The following is a 14,319-nucleotide window of genomic DNA, read 5'->3' as shown; positions in this document are numbered from 1 at the left end:
TTTCCATTTTACACACTGAGGCTCTCCACAATAACCTCGGGCTGAAAACAGATCTGCCTCCCACCCACCTGCCTCAAAAGCCTCTGGGACTGGTGTGCAGGGTCAGGTCTGTCTCCCAGTCCAGCTTCAAGGGACACCTGATTAAGCTCTCGAATTAGAGGTGGAAGAGGTGAGGCTCAGAAAGGAAGATGGACCTCCCAGGCTGTACCAGATCGGCTGCAGAACCAGGCTCAGAACCAAGCTTTCCTGTGGCCACAACCTCTCCCTAATCGCCGTCAGCTCAGGAGGCAGAACTGTGCAGCTCTGCGTTATCTTTGCTTCTGTTCCCTCTCTTTCACAGCTAGTCCCAGACTCTGCTACCTCTCACTCCCCAGCTGATTTGACCTGTGAGAAGACACAGGAAGCAAAGACAGAGCAAGTCCTAGCTACATAGGGCAGAGGCAACCCAACAGCTTCTCCTCTTTCCCCATCTTTCCCACTTCTAGCAACGGACCATGTTAAGCAAAATGAAATATATGTTTAGTCTCCTATACTTTTGAAACCTGTATTCAAGTTTCTTTCTTTTTTTTCAAAGCCATACTCAAATGCTTTGAATTAAATAGATATGTATTTTATATATACAAGAATGAATTTTGACAAGGGTCTGTCTCTGAAGCAGAAGGCTTAGACACTGTCCCTAGGAGGCATGATTGACTTGCATTCTGCCACTTAGTTTCAGCTTTGCATTTTCCTGTGGTCACTGGTGCCTAAAATGTCCTAGAAGGTCCCTCAGCTTGAGCTATGGGAGCTCTTGAGAAGCCAGTTTCTTTCATGAGCCACACAAAGGCAAGGATTGGCTTGAGCCAAAGCCATGTCTGTGAAACCTGGGAAGGCCCTGCATGAAACAACACTGCCCTAGATCTGAAAGAACACACAAATGCCCCCAGCATGGGCATCCACACACAACCCAATATGCACGCTGGTTCACACCCAGCACAGACAAAGCACATCCATGCAGCACATCCATCTCTCTCATATATATCCATTCTCTCTCATATATTCACACACCTAGTATAGGGCATATACACTCGCAGTTTGCACAAACACAAAGCATGTAGCAAAACAATATGCTGTCTCACACAAACCATGCGGATTACACACAAACACTCACAAACTATGTACATGCACATTACAGTACACACATACTCGTTCTACACCTTTGGCCTACTCTCAAGCACACACTTTCTACACACTTACACACCTCCCACATACGCCCTACTATATGAACACAACAGGCATGGTGAGTGTGTCCAGTGGGTTAAGGCTCTTGCTGTTCAGCTTAATGGCCTAAGGTTGATCCCTGGAACGTATATGGTGAAGAGAGAGAATGAATTCCCACAGGTTCCCCTTAACTTCAACACCCAAGTATCCTGGCAGGTGAGCCTGCATGTGTATGCCAACATGCATGTACACAACACACACACACACACACACACACACTAAATAAGTAAATAATAAATAGACTTGCATATGAGTAACATACTTTCCCTCATACCAAATATGTAAATAATAAGTAAACTCACTTTATATGAGAAACACACTCACACTAAATAAGTAAATATACACATACACAGAGAAGCTTCTGGAACAGATAAAGTCCAATATTTTAGAGTGTGCTCTGCCTTATTTATAGTTCCACAAACTCAAAGAGTCTGTGTCAGAGGCTTTGAAGGTCCCAGACCCCACACTGTGGAAACTGCCTGTTAGGTTAAAAGCACTGATCCTGTCACAGTTCTGGCCGAGGAAGAACCTCCTCCAGATGATCCCTAAAGAATGTCGAACTACAACTTGTCATACCTAATGGATCCTGGAATAAGTCAGCTTCCAACGGGGTAAAGTCAGAATGATGACACACACTAAGCATAAACTCAAAAGAGAAGGAGACAAAGGATCAAGGGTCACTTGGGCATTGGTTATATAAGCTCTTTGCCTAAATGTACCTATTTAAGTACCTGATCCACAAAATGTGGACTTTAACACTGGACTCTGCACCCTTTCATTTTCCTCAGTAGACCTAACCTTGGTCCTCTACTCCCCAAGAGGGAACTGTTCCAGCCTTCTTTGCCACCGCAATCCCCAGTGTGTTCTCAGCTTGTTATTATAGAGAGCCATGCAACCATTGACAATGGCCATATTGGGGCTGTGGTTACCATCTTCTTGGTCAGTCCATCAGCCAACAAGTACTGTCCATAGGGACGACAGTGAAGGTTCTGGGGACAAAGTGCATCAGGAAAGCAGCAACTAAAGGAAAGATGTAAAGCTCTGAGAGGCCTTCTTGTGTCTCCAAGTCTGCATGGGTTGAACAGAAGCCACAGGAAGAGTCCACTAGAAGGCAATTACTGTGTCTCCCTGCTCACTCTTATCCTTTGGGGCCTTGGCATCCAGACCCAGGCTCAAAGAAAGATAAAGGGCATTTACTTAAACTTGGCTCCTAGGAAGAGAGAAAGGAAGTAACGAGTCCAAGGTCACTCAGTAAGTCAAGAGCAAGCCCTAACTGAGAGCCAAGACCTTCTCACGCTCTGCTTGGGGCTTCTCACTTCCCCATGCTCCCTCTTCAAGCCTGGTTCCTCCTCACAAGGCTAAAATGATGATGAGTCAGACAGAAAAAGTCCCTTCTGTCTTCCCCTAATGCCACACTTGGTTAAAAAAAAAGACAACAAAATTCCCACTCCTTTCTACTTCTAAGAAACTTCTGCTTGGAAAACTGCCTTGTCCTTTTGAAACTTTTGGAAGCCATGTTGGAACAAATCGTTGGTTGTGCTCTCCTCTTAACAATGTGGTCACATAATACATTCTAAAGTGAAAAGGTAGGAAAGTGGCCTTTGGGACTTCTGATTAGAATGGAGTGAACTATGTGGCTATTCCATCTGTTCTAGTTTGCTTTCTATTGCTGCAATAAACACCATGACCTAAAGCAGCTATGGGCACTACCTGCTATGCGGGGGAAAGGGTTCCAATCATAGCCAATCATTGAGGGAAGTCAGGGGCAGAGACTCAAGGCAAGAACACGGGAGTCAGGACCTGGAGCAGAAACTACAGAGGCACATGCCTTCCTAGGCTGTTCAGCTTGCTCTCTTGTACCACTCAGAACCACCTGCCCTGGGGTGGCACTGCACACAGGAAGTAGGCCTTCCCATGTCAATCATTAATTGGGGAAATGTCCTTCGGATTTGCCTACCTGCAAATCTAAATGAGGCATTTTCTCAACTGAGGTTCTTTATTCCGAGATGATCCTCTTCCCACATGACATGCCAATAGCATAACCAGTGAGCCGTCCTCTCTCCAGAGATAAAACCAGCTGCTGGTTTTTCCTAACCCTAGGGATACTGTGAACTCCTGTAGACATTTGCAACTAGAGCCCATCTGTCCTCACTGGAACGATTTTCTCAGAACTAACGTGCCTCTAAATTCAGTGTTCTCCATACTTCAGAAAGGAACAAAGTACATACTTACCTCTTATGTGCTCCCCCAGGAGGGTCTGAAGCACTCATCTATCTGCTGAAAATCTCATTTATCCCAAATGAGACCTATAAGAGTCATAAATAGCCTCCCATAAAATTGGGCTAGCTTTTAGTTCCAAAATAGTGATAGAGCTTTTTTAAATTTTGGACTCAACAATAAGAAGATGTGGATATGTCAGAAGATTGATTTTGACCCTATTTATTTCTTGGGGAGGTATTAAAGAGCCCAGCTTTAAAATCTCAACACACTAGGGAAAAAAAAGATGTTTGAAAAATAAGGAAATGAGCAAGGAGATTGATAACAGACATGCACAGACTGATTCTTGGTTTTCCTTATTAGGACCCAGCAATACTAAAGGAAGGTTATTTTGTGTGTGTGCTATGGAGGGACAGCTCACAGGCTAGTGATGGGAGCCTGTAGGATGGGACTTTTCAGGGGGAGATTCAGAGATGGGTTGTCAAAGGAAAGGGGGAACTTTTGTGGCAGCTCTCATCGGAATACCAAAGAGGAACCCACAAGAGTGGCCCAAACTTTTCAAACCAAGATTCTATTTAAAACCCAAGCAAAAAGAGTACCTGATAAATATTTAATCCACATACCCCTCATAGTACCCATGATACACAAACATCATCACCTACCATGTACAAACAGGAAAACTTCACAAGCTCCAGGGACTTGACCAAGGGAAATGCAAAGATTCCAACTCATCTGTTTGCTTCAAAGAAGCTCAGACTCCCAGGTACATGTCATTACTCTAGATTTCAGAATTGTGGAGTGAATCTGTCTGTCTGTCTGTCTCTATCTTTCTCTCTGTCTCTCTCTGTATCTATCTATCTATATCTATATAGAGATATATACATATATCACATTCCCTCCTTCTTTCCCTCCCCCTCTCATACTCATCTCTCTTCTCTTTTTTACCTTCATTTCTTCTTTCTCCTCTGCATCTTTCCTATTGTAACATCTCTCTTCCATCCATCCATCAATCCAACCACCCATCCATCCATACCCCCCTCAAACTAGGATAAAGACACCAAGGGTATTCTTGTACAACTGACTCTGTCATTCTGTAAGCTGAGACCATAGTTCTATTGTATTTCCTGGGTCGCCAGCTGTCCCAGGGAGGAGTATGAAAAAGACCTTGCACAGCACCTGCCTCAGTTGGGAGGGACCCATCGCTCAATAGGACTGAGATCAAGCTCAGCTCATTCCTATCGGATAGCATCCTTAAACAAGGTAGTCAGAGCAAAGGATACCCTGAAAGACACCAGTCAGCTGCAGGGAGAAACTTCAAACACAAGCTTGATTTGACTCGGTTTATTTCAGTTTTAAAGAGTGGAGGTGCCTAGTACAGAGGTGCTACCTTTTTGAGATGAGTATGAGTACCACATTCCTCACATATGCGCGCTCTCTTATTTACAGTATGGGTGATGGAGAGAAAATGGCTCTCAAAGGCATTTTACATAGGAGCAAACGCCATCTTGGCCATCTTCCTAGTGAAGCAACATTATGGAAGTTCCTAAAAATACCTCTGGATGTCAGCTTCCCCAGCCACAAGGCAGAGCTAATATCTGCTGCACATGTCCTTCAGAACTTTGCCCCAGATGGTTTTCAAATGCTTGGTATTATCTTGCTGACAAGATCTTCTATTGTTCCATCAATGCTGCAGCCCACATAGCACCAAAGTATGCAGAAGGCTCAAATATTAAATTAAATTTAAAAAGAGACAACTTGTCAAAGCCCAGGTTGCACATGAGCGAGTCGACTGGGGGCATAAGATCCATGGTGTTGTCTGACTCTGCATCCATGGCCCTGTGCATGGGATGCTGCCTCCTCACTCTGGCTCACTTGTATTTAGCTGCATCACTGCTCCTGCATGGACTAGGACCTCATTGCCCATGACCTGGAAAGAACTGAAGGCCCTGCAATGAGTGTATTGTTCATAGCTCCTTGTGTGCATTTTAATTTAGTTTTTAAAAAGTAACACAAGCTCCCCCACGCCCCCAGAAAAGGTTTTAAGGACATCAACTCAGAGCAGAAGATGACTGTAGGTGGTGAATGTGGGAGACCAGCCCCTTCTCCACTCACCTTCATGGAAGTTCGGGAATGTGGTATTAGCTCTGCTCCACTCCAGTGACCTTCCTTCATCTTCTGCTCTCATCTGCTTCGACTTTCAACCATTTGGGAGTGTGTGTGCGTGTGTGTGTGTCGGGGGGGGGAGGGGGGTGCTCAATCAGAAAATGGCTCCCTTTCTGGGAGGGAGCAGGTCTCTAAGAGGATTCCCAGGAAGTACCCTTGAGTCTCCTCAGATCTCTCAACAAGCTGGCTCACTAAAGCTTCCAGGGCACCTTCTTCCCTGACCACTGGGTAAGAGAAACCGAAGGGTTTTGAATACCATCAGACTAGGCATGGATAAGTCCTTCCAAGTCATCAAATCCTTCCTGTTCTATAGACAGGGAAGCAGGAGCCCAGGGGCTTGCTCCTCCCTTCCCCTGGAAGTTAGCCTGGGCATCAAAAGTTGAACACAGTTGTTCTGGGCACACACTTTTTTCTGTTTTAGCATTCAAGAGGGAACTGAGATGCCCTGAGATGATACCTTGCTGGCAAAGGAGAATGGACTCTGCTGTGTCGTGTTACCTCCTCCTCTAGCTCACTGTTATATGACTCTGGTCATACCTAGGTAGGTGCTTCCTCCTTCGCTTCACGTTTGGAGTGGGGACTACTTGAGGGCAGGATGATACCACACTGATGCCTAGGCTCTTAACCCAGCACAGACCAAGGGAAAGAGCCCACATGGTAAGCATTGGTTATATAAATGAATGATCCCATTTTTATGCTTGATCCATCATAAAACTGCAATTAAACTCTTTGGGGCACTCTCTTTCCCAGTTTCATTTTAAAAATCTAATTATCTATGCCATACAGAATTTTTATTAGAAAGTGAAGTCATTAAATAAGCAGACACCAGACTCAGGCCCTGAGATAATTGCAAATAGCACCACATCTGTGTGCAGTGCTCAGCTGGACCTGATAAGCACACTGCTGGGAAGTGTGGTCCCTGTCCTCAGCACTCGAAGCAGCAGGACTCTTAAGGAAATGCTGGCTTCTACCTTACCTAGGGAAGGCTAGGGAAGAAAGCTCACACCACTTCACATCCTCACCTTCCTAGACACAAGCTGTAAATTTAGCCTACTAAATCCACACCACCATTGTCTTTGAAAAGCTCCCTACCCAATGCCTGTCCTCAACCGTTCCAACGCTGTTCTATCTCTTGTCACTATGTCTACATATCAGGGAAACACTTGTGATATTTTCCATTCACATGTTCAATGATAAAACCCTGACCTGCCCAGTGATTTGGGTTATATTATTGACAAACCAACAATTCATTCTTTGTGCAAAAAATTTTTTTTAAAAATTAAAAAACCACTTAGAATTTCATCAACTATTCTTTCTTGACTAAGACGTGTCAGAGTGTCCATCTATTCATCACTTGTAAAAAGAAATCCTGCAGCCAGATGCAGAAAGCCTTGTTAATGCTGCACTGAGAGCAAAACCCTAATAAGCTCTCTAAATATTTACTATGAGTCTGAGTTACTACAGCAGTGACCAGTTCCACCCTTACTAAAATCCACTTGTATTCTCCAAACACACTTATTTTGGTTCTCTGACATACCAGCCAAGAAAATGACAAGACTGTATGCCATGGCACAAAGAGTACGCAGGACCTCGTTTTCAATTCTGGCCCTGCCACTTACTAGCTGATGCGATTTTACCTCCCTGTCCTCATTTCTTTAAATCTAGAATAGAGACAAGCAAATGTATAAACATAAATTTAAAAACAAGTGGGCGGGGGGCAGCTAAACAGGTCCAGGATTTTCTTTATGAGTAAACATTTATTTTAAAGGATTCTCACAGGGGGGAAACTGCATTCCTGCAACTCTGGAAGTGCATTTCCACTTCAAAAAGTGTGAGAGACTGGCACTTGCTCTAGTGGTGGAGAAGCTGGCTTATCTGGTGAGAGATAACTAGAAGAGTAACCAGTAAAGCTAGGAGTCTGACTGCGGGCAATTTTTAACCTTCCTAGATAATGAATGGATCTCCAAGGGCCAGGATTCATCCAGAGAGCCCTCCTTGGGGATTCTGAGAGGACCCAGAAGCCCCTTAACAGGAGAACTCTTCTCTAATCAATACGAGTAAATAAGAGCAAGTCTATTGTGAGATTGGCACCATGCCAGGCCCTATAAATACATAAGACCATTTAATCTGGAAGAAGACAAGTGTAAGTATTGGAATTTTACTGCTACAAGAATGGAGACTCAGTGAGCTCAGGTAGACTTTCAGGACCCCACAGCCAGAAAACACTACAGCAGAGCTTAAGTTCATGCCTGATTCCATCATCTTCTCTCTTTCCAGTCACTTTAAGACCTAGCCTTGCAATTATTGTGGCACCATAGAGGGGATTTTTAACCAAGGTTAAGCAGGAACCAGAGGCTACTATGAATGAGTCAAAGCTCCCAGAGGCAGACAGGACTGCCTCTTTGTGATATACTCACCAGAAGCTAAGGAGGGGCTCTCTTTGATAATCACTCGATTCTGTGAAGACTAAATGAGGGCCTTTCAAGATGACAGTAGTTGGTTAGTTGTATTTCAGTCACAAAGCGAGGCTACCTGATCAACCCTAAGGGATGATCTGACTAAGAGCCATCTCTGAACTCCACACCACCTTTCCCTTTGTCAAGACACTGCTCTGACTGCATGACAAAATCTATTTCCAGGTCTTCCTTTTCCACCAGACCACATTTTTAGGAGGGGGTGTCATGTCTCTGAGATCCCTGCACTGTACCTGGTACATAAATATGAAGCGTATAAGTAAGACTCCATGAAGACTCCACAAAATAACTTGAAAAAAATGCCACTAGTCTTGAATGATTATGACTTAAAATCCTAAAATTTTCAACCTGCCAACAGTGGCTCAGACATCTCTTTAACCTAAGATCTCCCAAGAAAACCTAAGGTGCTTAAGGTCTTTCAGCCTTCCAACGATTCAAATCATAGCAGGTAGTCTAATCCATTTCACTCTAAAAGAAGAAGCAGCACCCAACAGGAAAGATAAAGATGCTTCAAGTCTATTTGAAAGATAGAATGAGGTCCATGTGAGTGAACTGACTTCCTCTGGGTCAACAGCTGACCGAGAGGCTGTTGATACCCTTGTCTGTACATGTTGCTCTAATTCAACAAGCCGGAACTTTGCCATACAAAGGGGAGAGAGAGAAAATGCAAGGAAGAGAAAAAGAACCAGGAAGGGAGGAGCAGCTTCACCGCAGACTGTCGCGAACAGGGGACAGTGGGTGACAGATTCTATGGACTGGGTTAGCTCTCTGGGAACTCCTTACTCAGGGCTGGCTCTCTGTCCTTGAGTCATCCGGTTGCATCTAGGCCCTGGGAGCATAAGCAAAAGCAAACTGAATTCCTCTCAGTGCTGAGTAAAAACAGGAAGTCACAAGTGGCTTCACTCTGCTCTCAACTTGGGTCCCCAGCACTTGGGGTTCAGGATGTCCAAAGGGCATGGGAGGCAGCATGTATTGCAGGGTTAGGGGACTGGAACCCTTCCTAATTACTTCCTGGTGCAGGGAAGTCCTTTAGGAGACGGATCTGGGAGCACAGCAGGATGGGAGGCAGAGAGACCCATGTTTCAGCTCTGTGACTACCCTTCATTGATCAAATCTGAGAGCTGACTGTGTGCTCACATCAACAGGAGCCCATGGGAAACAGCTCACTTGCTCTGAGATTACTTACCTCAGATGCAAAGTGAGAGATGGGGGCTACCCTTCCCCTAGAACACTAGCTCCCCAGTGAGCTATCACAAGTGTTTGACATATCCAGAAGGATGCTACCAAACGGGATGCTACTGTCCCCTCCTCAAAGCTTGAGAGCAAGAAAGTGCATGGTAGCTTTATCCCACCCCTGCTTGTTCAGTATTCTCTCCTCACAGGAGCTAGGGGCCCACAGGAGGTGAATTCTGCCAGCCCCCAGCCTGGGCCCAGTGCCCATGTTTATGACTGTTTATTTCAGAGCAAGTAGAAAGAAGAAATTAGAGCCATAAAAGACAGGACAACAGACCAATAAAAACCAGCTCCCAGAAGAGTCAGGGGGAGGAAGAGGCAAAACTGTCACCATAGCAACACAAGACAGTCAGAAACAGGCAGGAAAAACAGCCCCTGGTCTGCCTCCTCTCTTCACACGAAGCCCTCACAACCAGTGTGTGAAATTTAGTCTGACTGGGAACAATCCTAACAGGCTGGTCTTCCCAAAGCTGAGGCCTGGCTAGGAGCCACCCTCCTCTTGCTGCTATGCACAGGTTCTCAAACTGCATGGTGCTAACCCAGCTTTCCCTGAGCCCTGGAGACTCAGCACTGTGCAGATAGCATGGGACAATCTGGAAGAGGTGATGATTGGTCAGAGTAGGGAAAGTTTCTAATAAGAAAACCACTAGGCTTCAGGGGAGCCCTATGAGCCTGGGGTTCTCTAAGAAGTAGGCAGGTAATCACCCGCATAGGAGGAGAAAGCATGCCCAGAAAAACTCAGAATGGTGGTTCTATCAGTACTGGACCCTTCCTCTTCCAGTAATGGCTGACAGGATTCTGGGGATCGTCACAGAGATGTAGGTTGGGGGCGAGGGTGAGAGCTTTAGCAGATTTAAATGGCAAATGCCCTAGACCTCGTCTCTGGGGACATAGGCCAAGAAGTTTAACAGCTTGGAAAAGGAATAGGGGACAGGCTGGCACATTTTTGTCAAAAGGTGTTCTTGCCAGTCTCTCAGCTGGCAAATAAGACAGGTGTGTCTACAAAAAAGCATGGCTGGCCTGAGACCAGTGCCTCGGGAAGTGGGTCAAATTGTTCCCGAAGCTCCAGCTTGGAAAAGTCTCCTCCTGCTGGACTCTAGTTAGGAGTTCTGGCATGAGGGGGAGTGAATACCGCGGAGGCGAGGAGGTCCTAGGCACAGCAGTTTGCCTGCTGGCTAAGCACCTCTGTGGCAGGTGGCAGCAAAAGGGTACAGGTGTGCAGGGGCCAGAACAGGCTTCATCCACGCTTGGGGCTACAGAAATATGGGGAGCAGAGGCATGGCCCTGGCAGGGGAACCCGGAGGAGGTAGATCGCGGGTCTCCTGAAGAATAGCTTTGGAGATGAAGGTTCGGGGGAGGGGCGGGGGGGTGGCGGTAGGGGTGGGAGTGGTTGAAGGGTGAAGGGACTCTTCTGGAAAAGAAATAAAATCAGGAGAGAGACCCGGAGAGAGGGAGCAATGGACGCACAGACCTCTGTGTTCGGGAACCAAGAAGAACAGTTCAAGACCGAGTCGTGAGCTAGCTGCCTCCCTCCCTCGCCCGGGGCTGCAGGGCGTCGCGAGCCGGACGAAGAGAGCCACAGTCGCCCCGCTCCACCAAATCCGGCGCCCGGGAGGCCCTTGTGCCTCCGCAGCGCCTTTCCCTGCCAGTCCCAGCCCGCGATCCCTGCCGCGCCCCAGCCGAGTCCGCACCACGCTCACCGGAGTCGCAGCCGCTGTCGCCGCCTCGTTCCTGCTCGGCCGCCCGCTCCGCTGCTGTGGATGCCTCTCCGGCGGCAGCCTCAGCCCGAGAGTCGACTTCCAGCCCCGCCCCGCCCCGCCCACGGCCCGCCCCACGGCCCGCCCGCCCCTCCCTGGCTTTGGAATCCCACCCTGCTGTCACCCGGAGGGCCGGTTCACTTCTAGCCAGGCTAGGCACTAGGATCTGCACCCAGGAGTTAGCACTGTACCTCCCAGCTAATGTTAATACTCTCTGCCTGGACCACTTGTCTTGCTATTCACTAGGAGGCCTAAATTCCTTCATTACCCACTTTTCCCCTCAGACAAACAAAATACAAACAAAACACCCCCAAAGACACACTCTCCATAGGCCACTGGCATACACTCACACTGATACTAGTGCTCCCCCTCCCTGGCCCCAGGTTACTTTGGATGGTGAACCTGCTTGCTCTCACACTTCCCTTGCCTGTCCTAGTAACACACGCCTAGCTTTAAAGGCCACCGTTATTGAATGTGATCCCAAAAAATGTCTTCCCAAATGATGCCTAGCCTATGAAATGCAACGGTCTTCTAAACAGTGAATTTAAAATTCTGCGAGGTAAGGAGAAAGTAGCTTACAGCTCTCATTGTCACAGATCATTGTTTTAAAACATCTGCCGAGGAGGTTTTGTACAGAAAGGGAGATTCCGGAAGCCCAGAGGACCGAGCTGTGCCAAACAGGTTGTGAGTCAGAGCCCCTGTATGTGTGTTTGCCTTGCAGATACCTAGGTTGGCTGCTCTTTTTCCCAGTCAGCCAACCAGAGAAGATCATTATACAATTTATACAGTATTAAACCTTCACAGTGTGTCAGGCCTTGTGCTGACAGCCATGGCTTCTTTGGGTAGTGAGTTTGTGGGTTGGGAACAGGAGGAAAAGCCTGGGGCTCCAACAGTGGAAGGTGCTTCAGGGAGAGCATTGCTCTATCCCCTTGCTTGAGGCCAGTATGAGTCCCCATGACAAATTTACTCCGCCTAAGTCTCCTGAGGCTCTTGATAGTCTGCGTTTCTGACAGGCTCCCAGGAACTGCTTAGCAGTAGAGTGTTTGGTTCAGTTTTGGCAAGAATTCAGACAGGATCTAGACAGGCACAGTCTAGTTAGAATAATATAGTCTCCTACATGGAAATGGTCCTTGGGTTGCATAAGTTTCTCAAGCTCCCTGCCCCCCACCTGTACTCATCTTATTTTTTGTCCATCTGAAGACAGTTTATTTTATGTTATTATGGCTCTATTAGAATTTTTCTTGCCATGACCTTAGCTTTGATTTGTTTGTCTGAAACACACAGACACAGATATACACAAGTAGACACATACACAGACATAGATACACACACACACATACACACACACATACACACACACATATACACACACACACACACATACACACACACACACATACACACACACACACATACACACACACACACACACACACACACACACACACACACACCTCCGTTGCACCTTTTCTCCTTTACTTATCCTGTCTGCCTTCAACTTTGGCCAGGCTTTGGGGAGGTCATGAATGAATCAGCCCCAGATAACAAATTGATACCTGGAATACTATATCATCTTGGAAGCTGAGCAGACCTTTCCATCTCTAGGAACACAGCTCATGTTGGTGAGTAGAGATTACTTGGTGTGTGCGAGTTCACTTTAGCACACTTGGAGGCGGCTTCTGTCTCAGTAATTGAGGGATACCTGGGTAGTATTGCTGAGTCCATTACGAAATAATAGGGCTTTCTAATTATCAGTGTGGAATTTAATAATTAAGTGTTTCTTAAGACACAATAATCAGATGAAATAGTCTTTCAACTTTATCAGTAATGCTAATGACAAGTTCAGAAGCTGTCATAATAAAGATTACAGTGAAATTAAACTGTCAATTAGGGGCAGGTGAGTTGAGACTTTGTTTTGGGTGGTATTCATTCACAGTATATACTGGTTCACATGAACTGAGCTTACTATCTAAATTCAACTAAATTCAAGAACATCCTTTTTGAGTGGTGGGTTTTTGTTTTGTTTTATTGTTGTTTTGATAGACTACATCAACTAAATTCCAGGAACTGTACCAAGGGATGGCTGAGGGCTTGTTCCAGGCCTTTGATATTCTGTCAGACCAGGCTATAACAAGGTGGAACAGGAAGGAGGATGGAATTAAAATGTTGCCGCATAGACCTGGAATAGAAGAAATTTACCATAAGACCAGAAGCTTCAGGGCGTCTTGTTAAATGCTGAGAGTCTTGTTAAATGCCCAGCCTCCAACAGGCAGCAAACAGGACAAGCAGAGTTCACATCGGGATGAGGGAGGTACTGCAGTATGCAGACCGTGCACACTGGAGCAGGGAGTGGAGACCCGGTGTGGGGTGAGCTGTACAGTGTCCCCACTAAGCCTCAAGTAAAAACAACAACAACAACAAACACCTGAAGATTCCTTAAGGATCCTTGGGACAAGCTGTGTGAACTCTAAAAAGATTATTCTGTCATTTGAAGCCATTGTCTACAAAATGGGACTTAGGAAGCCTGAGTTAGGAGATTGATGTGAGCACATATACCAACCGCTTTGGAACTATGAAAGAAGGGCTGGTGTAGAATGTCACTCTCTTGTGTGCTCTGAATTGCACTGTATGTCAAGAGCGTGCTAGGTTCAGATGCACTGGCAGGCGGTATCTTTCATAGATAGGGGCATGGTGGGGAGACTGAGGGACTCTGTATCCTGATCCGCTGTAGTACTCTCCGTCCTATGTGCTACAAGGGAACAATACTTTGCTGTCTCAGCTCACTGATCTCACCAGGAATTATGTTGTACTCCCCCCCCCCCCCCCGGCATCATTATAGTGACCTCCAGCAGTACTGAGTTTTCTTGCCAATGGCCGGCCAGGGTCCCTTTGTGTAACTAGGGGTTTCTACGGAAACATGGAGCAGGAGCATACTAGGTTTGATTATGAATATTGAGCCAATTTTCACAGCCGACATGCTGCATATTTCCTTAATACAAAAACTATAGCTTCAACTATGCAGAGAAACTTTGTAGTGATTGAAAGCTCCTGCCTGTGGCTTGGTTTATGACTAAAGTTCTCTGGCCTCATTGCTTTTCTAGACGCTCATTTGTCCGGTGTTTCCTAGTCAAATTTCTTCAAACTCAATCCTCCAATCCTTGAATGACCTGTCACCATCCAGATCATCCATGGAACATCTGTTTATAGTTTTAAAG

At 46.2% G+C, this 14,319-nt stretch overlaps 1 protein-coding gene across 6 annotated transcripts in view; it reads right to left on the bottom strand.

The window, feature by feature from the left end:
* Cyria (CYFIP related Rac1 interactor A) overlaps positions 1 to 11,152 on the bottom strand; it is a 118,832-nt gene extending 107,680 nt beyond the window's left edge. For 3 of the 6 annotated variants that reach the window (XM_006515246.4, XM_030246977.1, XM_006515247.4), the window contains exon 1: positions 11,048 to 11,152. The gene's annotated coding sequence lies outside the window, so the exon portion shown is untranslated. The remainder of the gene's footprint in view (positions 1 to 11,047) is intronic. The other 3 variants (NM_029758.5, NM_001364432.1, NM_001146119.2) reach the window with 1 other exon arrangement.
* Positions 11,153 to 14,319: the final 3,167 nt, after the last annotated feature.

The sequence above is a fragment of the Mus musculus genome, chromosome 12 (assembly GCF_000001635.26).
Source record: "Mus musculus strain C57BL/6J chromosome 12, GRCm38.p6 C57BL/6J".
In the NCBI taxonomy this organism is placed as follows: domain Eukaryota; kingdom Metazoa; phylum Chordata; class Mammalia; order Rodentia; family Muridae; genus Mus; species Mus musculus.
Note: the sequence above shows the minus strand (reverse complement) of the source record. Positions and strands in the feature narration are given on the sequence as shown.